Raw genomic sequence first — 24,994 nt, 5'->3', positions numbered from 1 at the left:
TCATGACACTTATTATTTATTACTTCAGGTACTAAAATTATTTAAGTAATTGATTAATTGCTAATGTAAACAAATACTTCAGGTTATTAAGTAATAAAGTCATTCATTTCTTGAGGTATGAGGTTCTAAAGTGACCGATTACTTTTGTACATATGACCAAAATCAATTACTTTAGTACTTTAAGTATTAGTACTTTAAATATTTGATTAACTACTTAATTCTTCTTAATACACCTGCCACTTTTAGACCATCCTTTGGTTAAACACGTAGGATCGACTAGTCAGGACATTAAAAACAAAAAGACTTTGGGATTCGATGAGTTAAGCATTCAGCAAAACAGGAACACAGGCAGAAAGTTTCTTGGTCATTTTCTAGCGGCTAACAATAAGCTAGTCTCAACACTTGCAATGTCTCCACTCTCCCCAAGGGGGAGAACAAATTCTCCATCCAAACACTAATACGAAAACGTGGCCTTACCTATAGAAAGTTGCCCCATGCAACCGCACTATTTTTAAGCAACACATCTCAACCAAAAAGCTTTTGAATGTCATTTTAAGCCTGTGTCGTGAGCGGAGAGTCTTGGCCACACCTACTTCCACCTGCCATCACTGTGTTGTGTCATTTCAAAAAAGGCTGCTTGAAGTTGACTGAAAGGTTGCCTGCCACGCTGATGTGTTGTGCCAGTCAGGAAAGGTTTCAAAAGCGTTATTTTTGGCGAGCGCTGGGACGTTAGCTGACAGCATCCCCCAGACAATGCCGAGCGACAAGCGTCATGACACTTGTCACTCCTCATTTTTCATCCCTTACTTTACAGCCTTGTACCCTAGTTCCTCATGTAGAGAGGCCAACGGGGGCTCTTTGTCACTCAACTCAAATCTGTTGGGCTCCTATCTAGATACGCATAAAAGTGCGTATGATACAACCGGAGTTTAAAATGAAGCAATTCCATATAATTCAAAACACCGACTTATGGCAAAAACATACATGATGCGAAATCGGGACAAAAAAGTCGACCTAAAAAAATCTGAACTACTTTTTCGAAAGCTACTAATTTTACAACTTGAAACTCGCTTGTTGAAAACCCGAAGTGGGCAGCCTGTAACGGACACCCATTTTACTGACAAATCACAAGAAACCTGGAAAAACCCTTGAACTAAGCAGCGACGGAAAGGTGCTTTCCATTTTGTTATTGTATTTGAAATTAGCGAGCAGATTTGGGTAATTTGTCAGTGTGTTTTTGATGGACACCAGTTTTTCCAACTAAATGGCGACTGGTGAGAAACCTAAAAAAATAACTATGTTTTCGAAAACTACTAATTTTACAACTTGAGACTTGCTTGTTTAAAACTCAGAGTGGACAGTCCATCACGGACACCGATATTACTGCCAAATGACGAGAAACCTGAAAAATGTGTGGGATGTACATAGGCCAGCAGCAACCAACCAATCAGAGAACATTACATATTATGTATAGTACGCATGGTGGTAGCAATGAACCGTTCATAGAACATTACATAGGTTCCCTTTTGTAGCCTGTTTGAGCATGCGCCTAGAAAAGACTAATTGAGGCGGCGCCTATTATTCAGATGCTCCGAATGATATGGAAAATATGGTATTTTTATTGTTGCAGTTATGTAATAGTAATTGTATGTTTAATTCATACATGGCCTTGTTTTTCTGCCTTTGAATGCACCTTGTGTCTTTCTCACATATTTGAGTCCTCAGACTTGGACGTGTCAAATTAACTCATAGGTCTTAAACTCCAGTCCTCAAGGCCCACAATCCTGCATGTTTTCTATTCTTATCTCTTAAACACACCCGCTTCTAATTATTAGCTTTTCAGCACGCTCTGCAGGATCTTGACAATGATCCTAATCATTTGAATGTTTGAGAGAGAATAATCGAAAACATGCAGGTTTGCGTCCCTCAAGGACAAGAGTTTGAGATCGAAGGGCTAACTGGAAGCAGCGCTCAAAAGAAAACCTGGAAAATATAAGCCTGATAAGGCCTTCGCATTGAGTTGGCTTTCCTCTTATTCTTCCTCCCCATCCTCCGACAGTGGCCAGTTGTTCTGTACCAATCACCGATTAGGTCTTACGAAACCTGGCACTCGAGCATAATTGATTGCCATTCCGAAACTTTTTGGGATAATTTGCGGTCACTTAAAGTCCGCAAGGATGCAATCTCGCTTATTTCGATCCTTGTCTTGCATTCGGGATTCCCTTAACGATCTTTTTATCAGCGGGTGGACACGCTAATGACAGCCATCCGGTCTGCAGGTGGCTTGCACTCAGGCCCTTGTCGCCATGATTGGATTAGCATACATATAGTTCTTAATCGCGGCGACCTATCGGGCGGCCAATGCCAGGGAACACATCTGATTATACAGCAATGATGAGCATATGACTCCACCTTGTTCATGAGGTTGAGCTTAATTTGTTGGCAAAAGCTAGCGCTTGGTTTTAGGCTTCTGTGTGGAGGATTTCACGCGTGTTTCAGATTTAGGAGTCGGATTGTTGAATGTATCCTTGGCAGAAGCTTTCTAATGCTGAGGGTTATTTTCATTAGGGGTTTCCTCATACAATATTTTTCAGTTCTGAAAAAGGTACTTATGGAATAGGATTAGAACCTGTGACAAAAAAATGTTGGCAGAATTCTCACAAGTTTTAAGAAAAACCTGCCCTTATTCTTGGAATTCTCCATTTAAAGTCACAATTCGCACAAGTTATAATTCTGACTTTTCTGAGATTTCTGATATTTTAAGGCCAAAATTGTGAATATAAAGTGTGAAGCGGGGGCAGCAACCTCAGTAGTGAAGCCCAGACTTCCCTTTCCCCAGCCACTTCATCCAGCTCCACCGGGAGGATCCCATGGTGTTCCCAGGCCAGCCGAGAGACATAGTCCCTCCAGCATGTCCTGGGTCGTTTCAAGGGCCTCCTCCCAGGTGCCCGGAACACCTCACCAGGGAGGCGTCCGAGAGGCATCCTAACCAGATGCCCGAACCACCTCAACTGGCTTCTCTCAATGCATGACCCATGGTTCATGACCATAAGTGAGGGCAGGAACATTGATCGACCGGTAAATATAAAGCTTTGCCCTTGGGCTAAGCTCCCTCCTCACCACAACCGACCGGTACAGAGTTCGCATTACCGCAGACGCTGCACTGATCAGCCTTTCAGTCTCCTGTTCCATCCTACCCTCACTCGTGAACAAGATCCCATGGTACTTGAACTTCTCGACTTGAGGCAGGATCTTTGGAGGTGCTGATTTTTATCCCAGCAACGTCACACTCGGCTGCAAACCGCTGCAGCGAGAATTGGAGGTAACGGTCTGAAGAAGCCAACAGCATCACATCGTCTACAAATAGCAGAGATGCAACGCTGAGACTCCCAAACCGGACACCCTCAACGCTTCGGCTGCGTCTATAAATTCTGTCCATAAAAGTCATGAATAGAATCGGCGATAAAGGGCAGCCTTGGTGGAGTTCAACCCCCACTGTAAACGGATTCAACTTACTCCCGGCAATGCGGACCAAACTTTGACATCGGTGGTACAGGGACTGAACAGCCCGTATCAGGGCTTTCGATACTCCGTACTCTCGAAGCACCCCCCACAGAACTCCCCGAGGGACATGCCTGAACGCCTTCTCCAAATCCACAAAACACATGTAGACTGGATGGGCGAACTCCCAAGCACCCTCGAGGATCCTGCCGCGGGTGTAGAGCTGGTCCACTGATCCACGGCCGGGACGAAAACCTCCTGAATCTGAGGTTCAACTTCCAGACAGACCCTGCTCTCCAGCACCCCTGAATAGACTTTACAGAGGAGGCTGAGGAGTGTGATCCCTCTGTAGTTGGAGCACACCCTTCTTAAAAGGAGGGACCACCACCCCAGTCTGCTGATCCAGGGGTGCTGTCTCCAATGTCCACGCTATGTTGCAGAGGTGTGTCAGCCAGGACTAAGACATCCAGAGCCTTTAGAAACTCCGGGCGGTCTCATCCACCTCCGGGGCCTTGCCACCAAGTAGTTTTTTGACCACCTCGGTGACTTCAGCCCCATAGATGGGAGATCCCACCTTGGAGCCTCCAGACTTTGCTTCCTCAGGGGAAGACGTGTTGGTGGAATTGAGGAGTTCTTTAATGTATTCTGTCCACCGGTTCACAACGTCCCGAGTTGAGGTCAGCAGCGCCCCATCCCCATTATACACAGTGTTGATGGTGCACTGCTTTCCCCTCCTGAGATGCCGGATGGTGGACCAGAATTTCCTCGAAGTTGTCCAGAAGTCGTTTTCTATAACTTCACCGAACTCCTCCCACACCCGAGTTTTTGCCTTGGCGACCACTGAAGCCTGGTCGCATTGTGAGAATTCTGAATTCTCACTTTATTCTCAGAGGACACAGAATTTTCACATTAATCCTTGCTGGCTTGTGAAAAACATAGTACACATTTTATTTTTCTTCCAAAAACATAAAATACACCGGCTTTTGAAGTGTCCCCAAACCATTTTTGAATATATTTTTTTCTTTAAACATTCAAAAAAATTAATTATGGATATCCCTTTTATTCTGCTATTATTTATTAGAATTCTGATAATAGCAAAACTAACGATGTTGTGCGTAACAGAATTTGTTGATGCATGCCCAGTTTTTGACAGGGCCAGTTTATCAACATGACAGACACATCATCATGTTTGGACAAAAATTGGCTTTGCTTTTGAGGCGTCATAACAAAAGCACTTTTGAATGTATTTTTACTTTACTTGCTTAAAATGTTTAGTGGCATCAGACCAATCTATACAAATCCAGATTAAAAAAAATGCATAGCCCCTTTATGGACAATAAAAGCCAAATACAGTGGGCCCCTGTGTTACGAACTTAAACCGTTCAGCGGCTAGGCTCGTAACTCGAAATGACGGGCAATCCAAACCTATGTTAATTAGTGAATGCCAAAGTCAAAGTCAAGTTTATTGTCAATTTCTTCACATGTGCTTAACATACAAAGGAATCGAAATTGCGTTTCTCACTATCCTCTGCGTTTTACATGTACAATAACAAAGTGCAGGTGCGCAAGACGAGACAAACCTAAAAGCTAGATACTTATCTATAGTAATGTAAAGTGCAGTGTGTTTGATCTACTTTGCCTAGTGTTGCTAACCTAACAACTAAAACTAAAAACTAAATACGAAAAACCAGGTATGGCAAGAGCACCCCAAGACAAGACATAAGTAGCAGCATATGACAGGACAACCCAACAGTACGAGACACAAAGCAGGACAACTCTGGCTGTGGTTGTCCCAGTTGTGTGCATTTGAGGTAGTTGTTATAGTTCTAAGTGTAATCGCTAGTGCAATAGAAGTATAATTATAAATCAATAGGGCAGCAGCAAGTCTGTGCAAATTTTGCAAGTGCATGAGTAAAGTTTGAGTTTAGGTGAGGGGCCAACTAGGTGTTTCTTCTGGCTGGGGCTGAATGTGAGAGAGAGGAGTGGAGAGAGAGAGAGTTCAGCAGTTTCACGGGTGGGAGGGGGGGAGAGTTCAGCAGTCTCACGGCCTGGTGGATGAAGCTGTTCCTGAGTCGGGTGGTGCGGGAGCGGAGGCTCCTGTACCTCTTTCCGGAGGGCAGGAGGCTGAACAGACTGTGTGCAGGGTGGCTTGTATCGGTGACAATCGTGACGGCTTTGCGGCCGAGGTGGGTGGTGTGCAGGTCTTGCAGGGAGGGGAGCGGAGTACCAATAATCCTCTCAGCTGTCCTGCGTTGCGATGCGTTGTAGAGCCTTCCTGTTGTAGTCGGTGCAGCTCCCGCCCCACACGGTGATGCAGCTGGTGAGGATGCTTTCGATGGTTCCTCTGTAGAATGTGGTCATGATGGGTGGCGCGGCACTTGCCCGCTTCAGTTTGCGCAGGAAGTAGAGACGCCGCTGTGCTTTCTTGGCCAGAGATGCAGTGTTGGTGGTCCAGGAGAGGTCATCGCTGATGTGCACCCCCAGGAACTTGGTGCTGCTCACCCTCTCCACTGCAGCACCATCGATGGTCAGTGGGGGGTGTTGGGTGCGGCCTCTCTGGAAGCTGACGACCATCTCTTTGGTCTTGCTGATGTTTAGCAGGAGGTTGTTGTCTTTACACAATCCGGTCTGAAGCTCCACTTCTTTCCTGTAGTGGGTCTCGTCACCGTTGGAGATGAGACCCACCAGTGTTGTGTCGTCAGCAAACTTCACGAGGTGGTTGGAGCTGTGGGTTGCTGAGCAGTCGTGTGTTAGTAGGGTGAAGAGGAGGGGGCTGAGCACACAGCCTTGTGGGGCCCCCGTGCTCAGGGTGATCCTGCCTGAGATGTTGCCAACTCGCACCACCTGAGGCCTCTGGCTGAGGAAATCCAGCAGCCAGTTGCAGAGTGAGGTGCTGAGGCCCAGTTTGTCCAGTTTGCAGGTGAGTTGTTGGGGTATTATGGTGTTGAACGCTGAGCTGAAGTCTATGAACAGCATTCTCACATATGAGTCTTTCTTGTCCAGGTGGGTGAGTGCCGGGTGGAGGGCAGAGCAGATTGCGTCGTCTGTGGATCGCTTTGCCCTGTAGGCGAACTGATACGGGTCCAGGCTGGGGGGCAGGATGGATTTTATGTGTGACAGGACTAGTCGTTCAAAGCACTTCATGATGATGGGTGTCAGTGCCACCGGATGATAATCGTTGAAGCAGGATGGGAGGATTTCTTTGGCACAGGTATGATGGTGGCAGCTTTGAAGCCTGATGGCACAATGGCTTGCCACAGGGAGGTGTTAAAGATGTCTGTAAAAACATCTTTCAGCTCCTCTGCACAGTCTTTCAGCACCCTGCCAGGGATGTTGTCTGGACCTGCTGCTTTCCGGGTGTTGATGGCGGAGAGTGTCCTCCTCACGCTGGCAGCAGACAGGCACAGAGGCTGGTCGTGCGGAGGTGTTGGTGTTTTCTGTGGGCAGGTGGTGTTCTGTTCCTCAAAGCATGCAAAGAAACTGTTTAGGTTGTTGAGCAGAGTGATCACGCTCTCACAGCTTTGTGGTGCAGGTTTGTAGTCTGTGATAGCCTGAATGCCCTGCCATAGGCTGTGTGCATTCTTGCTGTCCTCGAAGTGAGAGGTTATCTTGTTTGTGTATTCTTGTTTGGCTTTCCTGATGCCACGGGACAGGTTGGCTCTCGCTATTCTCAGGGCTGATTTCTCCCCAGCTTTGAAGGCCTTGTCTCTGGCCCTCAATAGCCTGTGGATGTCTCCTGTTAGCCATGGGTTTTGGTTGGCCCGTGTGGTGGTCCTCTTGATGTGGGTCACGGCGTCCATGCATTTGGTGATGTAGAAGGCCACTGTGTCTGTATACTCCTCAATATCTGTGATGCCGTTGTAGGTGGCTGTTTCCTTATAAATGTCCCAGTCTGTTGACTCAAAGCAGTCCTGTAGGGCTGAGGTCGCCTCCTGTGGCCACACCCTTACTTCTTTCAGTGCAGGTTTGATGACTTTCACTCTTGGTCTGTATGCAGGCATTAGCATAATAGTGAGGTGGTCAGAGGCGCCGATATGGGGGAGGGGGGTGGCTTTGTACACTCCTTTGTGCTGAGTGTAAACACAGTCCAAAATGTTATGTCCTCTTGTTGCAAAGTGGATTTGTTGATGAAACATTGGGAGAACAGTTTTGAGATCAGCATGGTTGAAATCCCCCGCGAGGATGATGAAGCCGCCTGGTTGCGCTTTTTGTTGTTCACTGATAGCCTGGTACAGTTCGTGCACTTCTGTTGCTGTTGTTAGTTGGGGGGATATAGGTAGCGACCAGCAGTATTGAACTTATCTCCCTTGGCAAGTAGAAGGGGCGACACGTCACGATCATGAATTCCGCCAGAGGTGAGCAGTGTTTGTATACTACAGTGGCGTCCCGGCACAACGCTTCGCGGATGTAAACACACACGCCGCCACCGTGCGACTTCCCCCCCTCTGCGAGAGCCCTGTCAGATCTGTAGCATGTTAGCTGCTCTAGATGTATAGCGGAATCCGGAATGTTACTATTTAGCCAGGTTTCCGTGAAAACTAATGCACAACAGTCACTCACTTTTCGGTTTGCTGATCTCAGAAGTCGGATATCGTCCATTTTGTTGTCCAGTGAACGAACGTTCGCTAAAAGAATAGATGGTATGGCCGGGCGAGTTGGATTAGCCTCTAGCCTAGCTCGAATACCTCCGCGCTTGCCTCGCTTCCTCGTCCTGGCGCACCGCTTCCGGCGCCTCCATTCCGGGGGAGGGGTAGCAGGCGAGTAGGTGAATTAGCAGGCCGGCGTAGCAGTCCCAATTCCCTTAGCAAGTTCTCCAGTTCCGTGTTTAAAAGTTGGCAAATGTTGCTTCTCTGGATTTGTAAGAAGACCCGTCGACTGTACGCGTATTTTGGCGTAAACAGAGCGGAAAAACTTTCAGACAAACACTTGTTTGACGAACAAAACAACGCATTGTCGGAAGAGCGAGTGGCCGCTGCGTCTACACGCGCCGCCATCTTGTGACGTAATCATGCGTGCAACAGGTGCAAAAACCTTGGGTAAAAACATCACGACTTTATACACATATTAAAAATTAGTAACATAATCTACTGTACAGTTAAATTTAATAACATAAATATACAAAGGAAAAATGACATTTACCTTTGGGGCGACGTGACTTGAGCTGGTGGAGGCGGGGTGGAGCAGAGACGAACCCGCAGAATTTATTTAATTTTTATCTTAAATGAGAACTTTTCTTAAACGAGAACATATCACCGGCGATTTCCTTCTCTTTAATCCATAATAGAAGAAGCCTCTCCATTTTGTTGTTGACCGAGGTCCGTCCCCTGACAAGGAAAGTCTTGCCCTTATAAGACTTGCTTGCTTTCAAAGCTTCCTTGTTCTTGCTCTCACTAGCAAGGTTAACTATGCCTGCGCCTCCTTCGTATTTTTTTATTATTTCCTGCTTCGTTTCTATTGTCATCATCCTCTTATTTCTTCCTTTACCGCCACTTGCAATTTTAGAAGCCATGTCTAACAGATAAAGTTTGCAAAGTCTTCACAACACACGGACCGGCTTGTGCCATCAAGTTAGATGAAGGCATTCGGCCAATAGCATATCGGCATTTCTGTGAATGACAGCTCAAAAAAGAACCATTTTTGGTCCAAACATGGTGATGTGTTTTTCTGTAGTATGTACTGTACAGTACATACTACATAAAACCCCCTGTTTTATGTATTTTTCATCTTACGACGATAAGATGTGTGTATATATATATATATATATATATATATATATATATATATATATATATATATATATATAATAGAGAGAGAGAGAGAGAGAGAGATACTGTATATCGGGGTTTGCAGGCCTTCCTTTTTCATTTGAAAGGCTGTCAATGTGATTTTAGCTCCATTTTTTGCCTGATTTTAAGTTTGTTGACTCGTAAATAAGAAATGACCAAAGTGCTCAAAGCGCCTGGAAGAAAAAGCTAAATATACTTTTGACGGGCAGCATGCATGGACACCTAAAAGTGGCCCTGAAGTCTGCATGCATTCTTTCCATGACCAAAGACTTGAGCTACTTGTCATCCAATGGGCTCCATTGCAAGTGACATATTTGTGAAAGAATATGCACAAGGTCCGCGCTTTCCGTCAAAAGTATCAAGTATAAAGGCGATACAAGCCATTTTGAAGAGGACGACATCGCGGATGCAAAACATCTTGCAAAACAGTTACAATTTTGAGTGACATGTTTGAACATTCAAAGTGTATGTAAAGAAAGAGAAGATTTCTTTCCTGATAGTTTTCGGTCCAGCAACCCAATGTGTGTTGGAGGGGACAAAAAAAAATGCAGCTGCTCCTATCGTAAATTGAAAAAAAAACGTAAGGCAGGGATGTTACCTAAAAGTCACCTAAAACTTCAATACTTCACTGTCATGGGACCTGATTTTATGTATTTATTTTCTTTAGCTCTCGTAATACCAAACTAGTCCTGGAAGACACTGCACAACCCCAGGGGTCACCCAAACTGGATCCCATCAAATATGGCATTTCAAAATTAGTGACTCCTGAAAATGCCTCATTCATATGTCACTTTATTAAAATATTGAAAAAAAAATCATTTAAAAAAATCTTTAGCTATGGGAACACCACACCTGTTCTGGGAGATATTAGAGCACCTCAGGGGTCCCCAGATCGTGTCTCATCAAAATTTGATGCGGCACTTAAAAATGAGTGACCCCTGAAAATGACACATTGTACTGTCATTTTATCACATTTTATCACATGACACATTTTTTTAATTCTTTAGCTATCGTAACATCACACCTTACCTGGGGGATACTAGAGCACCCCGGGGGTCCCCCAATTGCGTCTCATCAAAATCTGATGTGGTATTTCAAAATAAGTGACCCCTGAAAATGACACATTCAACTGTCAATACATCACATATTTTAAAAAAATCATTAAAAAAACTATGTAGCCATCGTAACCCCAGAAATGTCCTGAGGTACACGAGAGCACACGAGGGGTCTCCCAATTGGGTCCCATCAAAATCTGATGTGGCATTCTAAAATGAATGACCTCTGAAAATGACTCATTCAACTGTCAAAATATCACATATTTTACAAAATTGTAAAAAAAAATTCGTTAGCTATTGTAACATCACACCTGCGACATGACCACAGTCTTTATTGTCTGCATTTTCGTTAGTTTGATTTGGTCCACCTGTCTGGTGATACTCTGTCAAGTTTTGCTCCCGTTCAGTCCTGCCTCATTTCCTTGTGAAAATGTCCCTTTTTGAGACACATATTTTAAAGTTTTTCAGCATTTTTACTTCCTCCTAACTCACCATGCCCAGACGTGTTTTTTACTGTATATTAAATTGCCATTTGTAATTTAAAACGTTCCCTTTTTTATTCTGGCTTGCAAAGCAAGCTTAAGTTATATGGTGATTCTTGCACATCTGTAGAATGAACCACAAATCATTTTTGATTTTGATTTTATTTACGAACATTTTTTACAACCGAGTTTGCCATGTTTGTGTTGATCTTGCAGGTCACGTTTTCTCATTTTTACCCGAGACCTCGTAGTCATTAGATTTCGTCTGCAGAATCTAGTTATGGAAAATAAAAAAGCCCTTAAAAGTGTTATCTTGGAGCCCGAAACAACATCAACTCTGCAATTTTGTTAGTATCCGTGACAAGTCAAGTAATACATATTCAGGTAACAATGAGCCAGAAAGTAAAACGCGAACATGAAATGCTTTGGAAAATCAAGAAGAGGAATAAAAGTTGACATGTTGAAGCTAAGTGGACTTTTATACCAAAATGTACTGTTATATTAGTGGTTGCGATATAAAGAAGATGATGACGGTGGCCAATGAACTTACATAGTTCATTTTATTATTTTAATACATTTTACTGTGACATTTGTAAATATCTGTTCTAGTTTTTTTCTCTCACATCTTGTAAAAACAGTTTGAACCTTAAATTTTGTCCTTTTTGCTTGCGATTATTGGGACTCAAACATTTCTTTGGGGACCCATAGTTTTTTGTTTTTTTTTTAAATTGAGAATAAAATGAGTACTGATATAAGTATTCATACCCCTTGAATATTTCCACATTTTGTTACGTTCTGACCACAAACATAAATATATTTTATTGGTATTTTATGTGAAAGACCAACACAACGCCGTTCACAATTGTAAAAGTAGAAGGAACATTATACATGACTTTCAAATTTAAAAAAAAATTAAACTGAAAAATGTGGCGTGCAAAAGTATTCAGCCCCCTTTTCTCTTAGTGTAACCAGTTGCCTTCAGAGATTGCATGATGATTGCTGAATGATCAGCTCTTGACCTAATGATTAAATGGAGTCCACCTGGGCGTAATCTAACCTTAATATAAATACAGCTGTTCTGTGATGGCACCGGAGTTTTGCTAAGAGGACACTGGTCAGTGAATATACATAATACTGGTATTGGTGAGCCGAATCGTGAGGTAATGATCATATAGATGACAATTTGCTCGCTCCAGTAAAGACTTCAAAATAAATTGTGTGTGTGTGAGTATATATATAATATATATATACAGTTGAAACGACAATGGCTTAACATGTTCGAAAAGGAGTAGGAGGAATCATAAGCTTATTTAATCCTACCCCTTCTCCACTTAATAGTTAATATGTATCTTTTCTGTGTATCCTGTTTTTTTTTTTTTTTTTTTATTAATCACATACTCATAACATGAATGTGCCCAAAATAGGAACAAATAAGATAAATTAACAAATAGATAGACAATATATGAGAACACTAATGGTTGTCGCAGACTTCTTCTTCTCTATAGGTAAATACAGTTTGTACCGTTTGTGTTTGTACCGCTGTTTGAACTTGCTCATGCTTGGACACTGCTTCAGCTCCCCAATAAGTCTGTTCCACAGTTTCACTCCACATATTGAAATCCAGAAAGTTTTTAATGTTGTACGAGCACAGAGATGTTTAAAATTCAATTCCCCCTCAGATTATATCCCCCTTCTCAAAAAACAGTTTGTTTCCCGGAAGTAGATTGTTTGTTGCTTTATACATGATTTGTGCTGTTTGAAAATGAACTAGATCAGTGAGTTTCAATGTTTCTGATTTTAAGAATAGATGATTTGTATGTCCTCTGTAACCAATGTTACGAATTATCCTTATGGCTCTTTTTTGCAGTATAGATAGTGGTTGTAATGTACATTTATAAGGATTGCCCCAGATCTCTGCACAGTAGCACACAAGCAATGTCCAAAACTCCCCCTGATCTCATACCGTTCCAGTTTATTGATTAATATATCATGATTGTTTGTGTCGAAAGCTTTCTTGAGGTCGATGGATATTCCACTTACTGTACATGTTGTTTATGTTCTATAACATTAGCGATTTCCTCAAATGATTCCATTAATACCAGTGAAGTTGAACTGTTTTATCTGAATCCATACTGACTGTCAGAGAGTAATTTATGTTTATCTATGAATTTGTCTATTGTTGAATATTTTTCAAAAAATTTTGAGGATTGTGGTAGTGAAGAAACAGGCCTGTAATTTGTCAAGTGGTGTCTATTCCCAGTTTTATACAGCGGCACAACCTTAGCTACAGTATTTTCATATTTTTGGAAATTTACCGGTTTGGAATGATAAGTTACAGATGGAAGTTAATGGTTTTGAAATCGCATCAATGACCCTTTTCACAATTTTTATATTGATGTTTTTACAATCAGTAGATGGTTTTTGTTTATATTTATTTACAATATCAGTTATTTCTTTTTCTTGCACCACTGTGAGGAACATTGAGCTTGAGTTTCTATCTACAAGGTTATCATTCCAATCCTGAGATGACAATGGATCACAATGGATTTTTTTTCTGCCAGCTTTGGTCCAATATTTCCAAAAAAAGATTAATATTATTAACTATAGCTTCCATATTATCCTTTTTTAATGTTGTTAACCTTGAAATACTGAAGGTAACACTGTCTAGGGCTATTTTTAATAATATTTATTATGTCCAATGTTCCTTTAATATTGTTTTTGTTGTTATTAAATATTTCACTATAATATTCCTTTCTGCTAACCCTTATAATATTAGTTAACATATTTTTATATTTTTTATATTTATTTTATGCCTCTTTAGTGCTTCGTTTTATGAAGAGTGCATAAGGCATTTTGTAATCCCACCATGGTCTATCAGTTTATTTATGTTTTCTACTATATTGTTTGACTGGACAATTTTTGTAATACTGTATAGTGATGTGAATTTTCTTAAGAATGTACCATATGCATTATCAATATCATTGTCTTTTTATACCACATCCCAATTTTGCGCAAACAAGTCATTTTTGAATGCATTCATACTTTCATCTGTCCTCAATCGTCTGTATGTTGGCTTTTCATCTGGGGGATTTCCTTTGAAGTTGCCATTATAAACTGTAATAACTGGTATGTGGTCACTGATGTCAATGATTAGTAATCCATTCAAGGTATTGTTATAGATGTCGTTAATGAATATATTGTCTATTAATGTTGAACTGTAGGGTGTGATTCTGCTGGGTTTGGTGATTTTTGGATAAAGGCTCATACTATAATTGTTTTAATGAATTTGTCAGTCATTTTGTGCTCATTTGGATTTAGCAGATCAATGTTGAAATCACCACAGTTGAAAATAACCGTTGGACTCATCCTAGAAAACGGTGCCTCGATCCAATTCTTGAATACTTCCTGCGCTTGAACGTGGTGCTCGATATACACAACTGATTATTACATTTTTGATTTTTCCTTCACAGATTTCAATGGTTATACATTCACACAGATTGTCAATTACAGTTGATATATTTTGCACTACTTTGTAATTCAAGTTGTTTCGTCCGTGTAATAACAGCAGTTGTTGTTAATATTGGAAAAGAAATTGTTGTCCTGATCTCTATTATTTTTTATGTCCAGTATATTGTGATCTGTATATTGAAACGTTTTCAGCTCTATATTGTTATGATGTAGAGTCCTTTGAGTTGTGTCATCATTGTCTCCAGATGCAGGTGAATGAATTATTTCTGACTGTGTCATGGTTGTGTTTTGAGTCATTACCTTAGAGTCCGATGTTAATCTCGATACCTGTCCAACTCCTCCATGTTTCTGATGATCATAACTTTGGCTTGTTCCGGATTTCCGTTTAGTTTAATAAATATTTTACAGTTATTGGTCCATGTGCTCTGAATTTTTCTCTGTTTTTTTTAAAGATGCTTGCTTTCCTTGTTATATCGGAGTTGCGTTTTGTGAGATGCTCGTTTATGAAAACGTTGGTTCCTTCAGTTTCCTTCCCTGTTTCATCAGTGCAGTCTTGTTTTTTCTGTTGACAAACCTCATGAAAACAGCCAGTGTGACATTGTCATTTCTCCGGGGCAGAGGGTAACATGCCTCTATGTTGTTTAAATTCACTTCAATCCCCTTTGAGTGAAGGAAAGAGCCACCTGTTGCTCTGCTGAGCTTTCATCCTGCTCGCCAGTTCATCTCTCTCCCCGGCTGTCATGGTCTTTATCAGTGGATTGCTGCTGCTGGGCAATGCTGCCAAGCGCCAGTCACAGCTGTTAGCCTAGCCACCAGCTAGCCAACTTGTGTCGCTGTCATGGTTCGGCATGGTGGAGTGTAGTGGTGGACCCAAAGGCAGGGAATCTGGAAGCAAGTTGTACTCAAGAAAATCTTATTTAATGAAAGGTAGGACCAAAATCAAAGTAGCAACAGAAGGGTGGCAATCTGAAGGACATGAACAACAAAGCTGCAGATGGGGGCAGGCTCGAAGAGGGAAACACGAAACTAAGGCGAACAGAGGCCAAGACTTAACTGAGCGCCACAGGGTAACTTGGCTAAGAATTCTGATGGGGAGCAAAACGACAATCTGACAAGGACAATGACCTGATACGAACTGAAAGCAAACTCAGACTTAAATAGACTAGGGACTAGACAAGTAAACGGGAAACAGCTGGGGAGAAACAAAAGGCAGAGGGAGTTGATTGGGTGGCACAAGGAGGACGAGTACACAGGTGGAAACAAATCATACTAACGACGATCGACACAAGGGAAACCAAGAGTGCAAGACACAAGAACTAAAAGAACTCACAACTTGAAAAAACCTAAATCCCCCAAAACAGAAAACCCAGCCCGAAACCACAATAGAAACATGACAGTCGCAAGTCCATAGTCCAAATCCGGCTGCAAGGAGGACGACTAAATGCTCTAAATATTCCCACTTGTACACACGCAAGTACAGTACACCACTTATTTGATGCTCACTGGTGCACGTTTGCTGCCAAAATGCTGCTTCTGCTGATGGTGACAACGATGATGACAATGAAGGTGATATCCAGAGAAAACCCAGAGCGATGAAGGTCAAAGCGGCAACCAGGAAGGATAGCATCAACAGTCAACGATTAGAAAAGCTGGCACTAATTTGTGCTTAGCAGGCTTTAATAAACAAGCCAGCTTGCTGGTTACATATACGCAACAACAACAAAAAACACATCATAGAGGACAAACAGAATGAATCACAAAGTTTCATATGCGTCGTAACTGCCAGGAAGCGGACCGACCTGGCTCAACAGATGGAGTTTGTTGCCAGTGTGCACGCGCGTGTGTGTGTTTGCTTTGTGAGGCCTCAAACATTGGGTTGAAAATAGCACAAACGCACACTAATTGGAAGTAGACCAATGTTCTGGACAGCACAGATTAGCCTCCTTCAAGCTGATTAGTAATGAAAAATGTGCATTCTCGACAATGACTTGTTGACATGCATGAGTATTCCATGTGTTGATTATTAGTTGGACACATGCACACACACACACACCCATACACACACACACACACACACACACTCATATGGGGATCATGCTAACCTGAGCAAAGGTGTGGTGTACATGTCATTGTGTCGGTACTGATGGAAAGTTTGCCAGTTTTCTGTTGATGAACATGCAAACTGATTGACCAACCTACTGACTGATGACTAACAAACTGACTGGTAGACAGAATTACTAGAACTAACTAAACAGCAGACTGAATAACTGACTCACCAACCGGACTGACCGATTCACCATGTGAATTGACAAACTAGACCAAACAAATCACGAACAAATTGACCAGCTAAAGAACCAACTAATGAACTTACCATTGTCATCAACTAACTGGGTAGCTATCAGACTAACTAAATGACCTACCAACAACTTACTAGTGAATCAACTGACCTGACCTACAAACTGACTTACCTGCCTTATCAACTAATTCCCTGACTAGTTGACCTGCCAATGAACAGGCTGACCAACTACTGAACAGCGAACCTATTAACTAGCAGAATATCTGAATTAAAGATTCAAAGAGATTTTCCTGTCATGTATAGGACTATACCACACAGTGAATTTTTTATTCTGTTCACTTCCCAGGGACTACATTCCATAAATGAGCAAATAATAAATCTTGTTAGGAAAAACAGTCCTGATTGCAGTGGTTGAAGTCCCCCACCGTGAAGAACACAGCATCTGGCTGCTTGATCTCATGTTTGCTAATGTCCGGTCTCCTCATTAGTTTATAAAGTAACAAACTAACAAGTAAATTGACTGACTGACAAACTAACTAAATAATTGACGAACTTAATGTCCAATCGTCAAAACACCTAACCAACCAACTGACAGACTGACCAGGCCACTGACTAAATTCACAAAAGTTTGACTAACCCACTAATTTCAGACTAATTTCCCAATCATAGAAATACCAGACTAACTAACTAACTCACTCACTCACTCACTCACTCACTCACTCACTCACTCACTCACTCACTCACTCACTCACTCACTCACTAAACAAATGAAATAACAAAGTAACAGGTAAAGTGGCTACTAACCAAAAAACAATGGACCTACTAATTTGCCAAATTCAGATAAAGAAACTAACCAACTGACAAACTCGCTAACATTAGCTAAAATAGCCAATGACAAGTGCTCAATTTAAAACACACTACCCAACTCAAACATTGAATTAAATTAATTGAATTAATTGACCAGCTTATACTTGACCTTCTGACTGACTAACTGGCTGTCAGATAAGTAACTTAGTACACTGTATTGGTTAACAAATATTCACCTAAATTGATTAACCTACTAAATAACAATCTAATCTAATATCCCAATCTAATATCATAATGATTGAAATACAGTGGGCCCCCGTGTTACAGCCTCGCTGATTTACATCATTTTCATGTTGCGACTTTTTTCATCCCCTCTTTAGGACATTTTCCCGGTTATGCGACCAAAATAGCTCTCATGACCCTAGGGGCTTGGCTGTATTTGTGTTGTCTCACCTCCATCTGCTGGCGATTTTAGGTAATTGCACTTATTTACGATTGCCGTCTAACTGCTTCCATGCAACGCGTGTCTATAATGCTGGTCTGCTATTGGTCGGCGTCTCCTCACGGAGCTGGTGGTCTGCTATTGGTCGGCCTCACTTATTTAAAATGGTGGAACGGTAAAGCTTTGTTCGATTGTGAGTGGTTACAAAACCGTGTTTATAGTGCAATTTACTGCTTAATTCAAAGTTGAAAGGGTTAGCCATGGGTCCCAAGATTGCTAGTGATGTTAAAGAGAGAAGTAAGAAGATGACATATGGAAACGATGCTGGCAATAACCCTTATTAGCGAATATGGGCATAACAAGCAGCACTCAAAGGTAAAGAAATCCTTTGTATATTTTTTCATTTATGATGCTTTCTGATTGGATACATGTATATTATACATACATAGAACTTACTATACTATTTTGGTACAAATTTTTAATATGCATGTGCAATGTTGATGTTTTTACCTGGGGTTCTAAACACATTAGCTATTTAACATAGGTTTGGATTGCCCGTCATACGACAAATTCCCTTAACAACCCCAAACGGGGAACGGATTAATGTTGTAACACGGGGGCCCACTGTGCCAGAAAACCTAACAAACGAAGTTACAAATAAATTAATCAAAAATATCAAAATTCGGTCTTATCTTAACTAAATAAATACCACACTAATGGACAACCTAATTTCCCAATCATTGAACTAACTCTTAAATTAACTAAATTTATTTGTTACTTCATTTCTTGAGTTAAGTAAACTGACTGACTAACTGCCAAACAATGGACCAAGTAATTGTCCAAACATCACAATACAAGGCTAACTAACTAATTAATGAACTTACTAAGCCAATATGTTAACAAATAACCTAATATGCAGAGGCGAGCACTCGGTCAGAGCTGACAATCCATCAGCAATGGTCGTCCGTTTTTTTCTGATGTCAGAAGTATAATTGCCCACCTTTGGTAATATGACTCTCTAACCAACTAACTAACCAACAAGCTTTTTAATTGCCCAATCTTTAAATTACCTGATCAACTGAACAACTAGCAATTTGACAACAGTATGGGATTATATTTGAGATCGACATCGACTTGGTTGGGAGAAGGTGGACGTCTTTGGAAACAATGTATGGGCATTAGTTTTAAAATTATTATTATTACTGTACTGTCTAATTTGACAGAACTACCTTGTTAGTTTTTTTACTTTGATGATATAAGTCCACCTTCTCTCGCCCAAGTTGTGACGTATTCTCGTTTGCTCTTTCCAGGTGAACACAACAAGCAACCTAATTGGAGACCAAGCAGTCAATCAATGTAAACTACAAACTAGCTCTGATTGGCTAGTGTTGTGGCACATTAGTAAGGTGTCTGCCGAACTGAGCACGCAGAGGGGACACAACTCGAGCGGACAGCTAGATCTTGAGCGAGGGAGGGAAGGCTATTGTGAGTAAGCAAGCAGAGATTTTGAGCAGCAAAAAATTTTCTGTGCTCATAATCCATTGTTGCTCTCTCATTGTGCTCAAAATCTAGTTTCACTCGCTCAGTGTTTTTTTTTCTGTGCGCAACATCTATTTTTGCGTGCTCAAAATCTTTTATTGCTCTCTCGCGATGGCACAAATACAATTCCATAACAGAGCAGCCCACTGCCTAAGCAAAGTTTGCCCAAACTTCCCCCAGAATTCAACCAACAAATTAGTGTGCGCGTGCTCACTCAAATAGTTGCTACCTAACTGACCAGCTGACCTGACCAATTGAATAAATAAACAAAAACCAGCCTGGCAAATGAGAGGCTCATCTCTGCCAGATTTTGCTAATAAGCCATATCACCGTGTGGCCAAATAAATCACGCTTCCTTTTGCTAATCTGAAATGCCTGCTTTGGCCAGCTCATTATTTGGCCCCTAGCATTGGGGAAACGCGCGATAGCTGCCTGCTAGCGCAACAGTTACAATACCCATTTGCTGTCCAATGAGCACCCATCCCAAAAGTCATCATTTACTCTCAGATTTTCTTGTTGCTGCTTGAATGATTTGCACACATGCGCGCACACACACACACACACACACACGCACACAGACACGCACAGAGTTGAGTGGTGATTCAGCATAGCATGTAGCATCTGTCAGGAATGATGAACCTTTCCATCCATCACCGCATCTCACAATCTGATCCTCACAGACATACACAATTAGTCACAAGGGCACGCACACACAAACACACACACGCACTCTGGCCTGACACAAAGACCTTTTGAGTAGCGCAGTTTTGATGGATTTGGTGAAATTCGATGTGTTTCCATCTACTTGGTGATGAAATCCACTGTGTTCCCAGCCCCGTATGAAACAAGATGCCCGACACTTTGAAAAGCAGCCGCAGAGATGGTTAGAAAGATTGTCTATTTGTGGTAAGGTGCAATGATTAATCATTAACTTGATTCCCAATTTAATCGATAGTCTTGGCAATAATTTGTGTAATTGGAAATGAACAGAAATCACTGGTTGAAACCAAATACTGTATTGGATTTGGATTATACACATACATCAGGGTGACTTAATACATCCCGGGTCCAAATGACCCTCTCATATTACTTCTGTTCTAGAGAAATAAACATACATCATTTTTGGTTGAAACCAAATATTGGAGTTGGATTATATAAATTGCAGACACATTAATGTGACCAAATAGGCCAATAGGTCAAAGTGACCCAGACACATTACTGCCGTTCTTAAGAAGTTAGTATAAATCACTGGTTGGAACCAAATATTGAATTTGGACAATGCATATTTCGTACACATAAGGGTGACTAAATAGATGCACTCTGGGTCAAAATGACCCAAACACATTACTGCTGCTTTTAAGAAATTAACAGAAATCACTGGTTGAAACCAAAAACGAATTTGGATTATACACATTGCGGACACATTTGGGTGAGGAAAAATGTCCTGGGTCAAAGTGACTTGGACATTCTACTGCTGTTCTTGAGAGATGAACAAAAGTCACTGGTTGAAACCAAATACTGTACTAGATTTGGATTATACACATTTCATACACGTTTGCATGACTAAATACGTCCCGGGACAAAGTGACCCGTACACATTCCTGCTGTTCTTGAGAAGTGAACAAAAATCACTGGTTGAAATTGAATATTTGATTTGGAATATACACATTGCAGACACATCAATATGACCAAACAAGCCCCAGTTCGAAGTGACCATTCCTGCTGTTCTTCAGAAATTGACATAAATCACTGGTTGGAACCAAATATTGGATTTGAATTGTGCATATTTTGTACACGTTAGGGAGACAAATACGTCCTGGGTAAACTGACCCAGACACTTTACACCTTTTCTTGAGAATTAAGCATAAATCACTTGTTGAAACCAAATATTGGATTTGGATTATACACTATTCTGTACATGTTTGGGTGACTACATACGACCCATACACATCACTGCTTTTCTTGAGAAGTCAACATAAATCACACATTGGAACCAAATATTGGATTTGGATTATGCATAATTTGTACACGTTTGGGTGCCTAATTACACCCCGGGTCAAAGTGACCCAGGGACATTATTTCTATATTTTGCAAATGTGTTCGATATGTCTTCTTATGTGAAAACAGGGCTTCTACTCTCCATACAAAGAACATGTTGCTTTCCTTTTTCTGTGAGGACACTTTTCAGTCAATATCTGTGTAAGTAAGGGAGGACGCCAGGGTTCCACTCGCTTTGCATGTGTCGAAATAAGGGCTGCCAAACATTCATGTCAGCAGCAGCAATGCCCACGCGTGCCTTTTTTTGTCGTCGCATCGCTTTCACTCACTTTATCTGCGACATTATCACTTGCATGCGTGTAGCATAAAGTGTATACTTGAAAGTGTGATATCTCATTAAGTGTACTAAAAAAGCATCTTTGTGGCACACAACCTGTCTGGAGATGCAAATTTGTGTTTGTGTAAATTGCTTAATTTTATTTTAGTTTTGGAAGTAAATGTATGGATGCTAAAATACACAAATAAATGCCAGTACAATTACATGACAAATTTTGCGTTATAATGTAATAAAGATCCACATTCAGCTGTGAGATGTTTCTTTTACGATGATAAATTTTACGGTTAACCTTTTATGTGCTCCTATGCAAAAACACGGTAAGTTTAGCCTTCAAACATGTTAAGACTTAAAATGTGTGTTAAAATGTGTCGTGATTTTTTGCTTTATAACTTGTCAGGTTCATTTAATAGACATTTGCAGAAAAACACAACACAATGAAGGAAGAAAAACACCAAGATAATTTTACTTGCAAGTAGAACGGAATTGCAAGAACTAAAACAAGAATTGGTGTTTAGTCCGTTCATCTCAACATGATTGGTTCGAAGTTTTTGTGTGTTAAATTTGGTATTAAAACTTGACCCGTTTTCACTTTTTAACGCGGTGATTTATATTTCACAATTAATGTGACAATTTTCACACTCAACCCTGATATGTTTTACAATGATAATTTTTATCTAGAAAAAAAAAGTGACGTGTTAAAATGTGTTACACGTTTTAACGTGCCAAGTTTCACATTGTATCAGAAAGTTCACATTTCAGTGTAAAGTTTCCTGTTACTACACGCTAAATTTCACAATAACTTTCACATTAAAATATGTTTAACTTTTTAACGTGATAGATTTCATGTCACATTCTAAGTTTGACATAAACGTAATGGATTTCACATTTGAATATGATCATTTTCATGTTAAAATGTGACGTTAGTAGTCTCTCATTTTAACGTGACAGGTTTAGCATTGTCCATGCTAAATTTTTATGCATAAATGTGATGCATGACATTTTATGTGATATCCTTCACGTTAAAATGGATTTAGCTTGTTAACGTGTAAGAGTTCATGATGTTTTATGTACAAACATGATAAGTTTCACATTTTAATATAATAATTTTCATGTTAAAATTTGATGTTAGTAGTTTCTCATATTAACATTATAAGTTTCCCATCTAATGATAAATGTTACATTTTACTATACAGTTTTTTTTAAACCATGCTAAATTCCATGTTACACCTGACAGTTCACGATAAAATATGTTTAGCTTGTTAACGTGAAAGATTTCATTGTCCATCCATCTATTAACTACCACTTCAGGTGGCGGGGGGAGCAGCTTGAGCAGGGAAGCCGAGACTTCCCTTTCCCCAGCCAATTCATCCAGCTCCTCTGGGAGGATCCCCAGGCGTTCCTAGGCAAGCCGAGAGACATAGTCACTCCAGCATGTCCTGGGTCGGCCCTGGGGCCTCCTTCAGTGGAACATGCCCAGAACACCTCCTGAGAGAGGCGTCCAGGAGAAATCCTTAGACGTCCGAGCCATCTCAACTGGCTCCTCTCAATGCGGAGGAGCAGCTGCTTAGCAGCAAGTCCCTCCCAGAATGCTGAGTTTCTCACACTCTCTCTAAGGGAGAGCCCTGAAACCCTGCAGAGGAAACTCATTTCGGCTGCTTGTATCCGGGATCTCGTTCTTTCAGTCACAAGCTGTGGGTCATGGGTAAACAGAAAGTCTTTCAGATCATTTCTCTTTTCACCATGACAGACCGGTCCAGCATACGCTGTGATGCGGATGCTGTACGGGTCTTGATTTGCCGTTCCATTTGCCCTCACTCATGTACAAGACCCCAAGATACTTAAACTCCTCCCCGTCCCGGAGAGGGCACGTCACCCTTTTCCGACTGAGGACCATGGTCTCAGATTTGAAGGTACTGATCTTCATCCCAGCCGCTTCACACTTGGCTGCAATAAATAGAGAGCTTCACCTTTCGGCTCAGCTCTTTCTTCACCACGACAGACCGGTGCAGAACCCACATTACATCAGATGCTGCATCCACCTGTCGATCTCCAGTTCCATTCTACCCTCACTTGTGAACAAGACCCAGAGGTAGTTGAACTCCTCCACTTGGGTCAGGACCTCATCCTCCACCCAAAGAGCGCATTCCACATTTTTCCGACTGAGTCTCAGATTTGGAGGTGCTAATCGTCATCCTAGCCGCTTCACACTCGGCTGCGAACTGCTCCAGTGACAGTTGCAGGTCACAGCCTGAAGAAGCCAACAGCACCACATGATCCACAAAAAACAGAGATTCAATGCTGAAGCTCCCAAACTGGCCCCCTCAATGCTTTGTTTGCGCCTAGAAATTCTGTCCATAAAAGAAATGAACAGAATTGGTGACAAAGGGCAGCCTTGGCTGAGTCCAACCCTCACCAGAAAGAATTCGACTTACTGACCGATACGCAGCCCAAACTCTGAGATTAGCCATACAGGGAACAAACAGCCCGTATCAGGGCATCCGGAAACCCATACTACCGCAGTACCCCCCACAGAGCTGTCTGAGGGACACGGCCGAACGCCTTCTCCAAGTTCACTCGATCCAAGCACATGTAGACTGTGGTTGGGTGAACTCCCATGCACCCTCGAGGACCTTGGTGAGGGTGTAGAGCTGGTCCGCTGTTCCACAGCCAGGACGAAAACCACACTGCTCCTCCTGAATCTGAGGTTCAACTTTCTGCCAGACCTTCCTCTCCAGCACTCCTAAATAGACCTTACCAGGGAGGCTGAGAAGTGTGATCCCTCTATAGCTGGAACACACCTTCCGGTCCCCCTTCAAAAGAGGGACCACCACCCCAGTCTGCCAATCCAGGGGCACTGTCCCAAAAACCTTCCTACACGTGTGTCAACCAGGACAGAACTATAGCATCCAGAGCTTTTAGAAACTCCTGGCGGATCTCATCCACCCTCTGGGCCTTTTCCACCAAATTGTTTTTTGATCAACTCGATGACCAGAGATGGAAAAGCGCTTCCTAGGTGGAACACGTGTTGGTGGAAATGAGGAGGTCGTCAGACTATTCTGCCCACCAGCTCACGACATTACCAGTAGAGGTTAGCAGCACCTCATCTCCACTGTCCACAGTGTTAATGGTGCACTGCTTCTCCTCCTGAGACGCCAGATTGTGAACCAGAATTTCGACAAAGCTGCCTTGGAAGTCACTTTTCATGGCCTCACCGAACTCATCCCACACCTTTCTTCCTCGGTGATTGCCGAAGCCGCATTCCGCGCAGCCAGCCGGTACCTGT

The 24,994-nt window shown here is 41.8% G+C and overlaps 1 protein-coding gene across 2 annotated transcripts in view; it reads left to right on the top strand.

The window, feature by feature from the left end:
* The window catches only part of LOC148420617 (protein ELFN1-like), a 104,036-nt gene that overhangs the window by 58,868 nt on the left and 20,174 nt on the right, over positions 1-24,994 (top strand). The gene's annotated exons all lie outside the window — the stretch shown is intronic.

The sequence above is a fragment of the Hippichthys cyanospilos genome, chromosome 7 (assembly GCF_059441005.1).
Source record: "Hippichthys cyanospilos isolate Australia breed blue-spotted pipefish chromosome 7, RoL_Hcya_1.0, whole genome shotgun sequence".
Lineage (NCBI taxonomy): Eukaryota > Metazoa > Chordata > Actinopteri > Syngnathiformes > Syngnathidae > Hippichthys > Hippichthys cyanospilos.
Note: the sequence above shows the minus strand (reverse complement) of the source record. Positions and strands in the feature narration are given on the sequence as shown.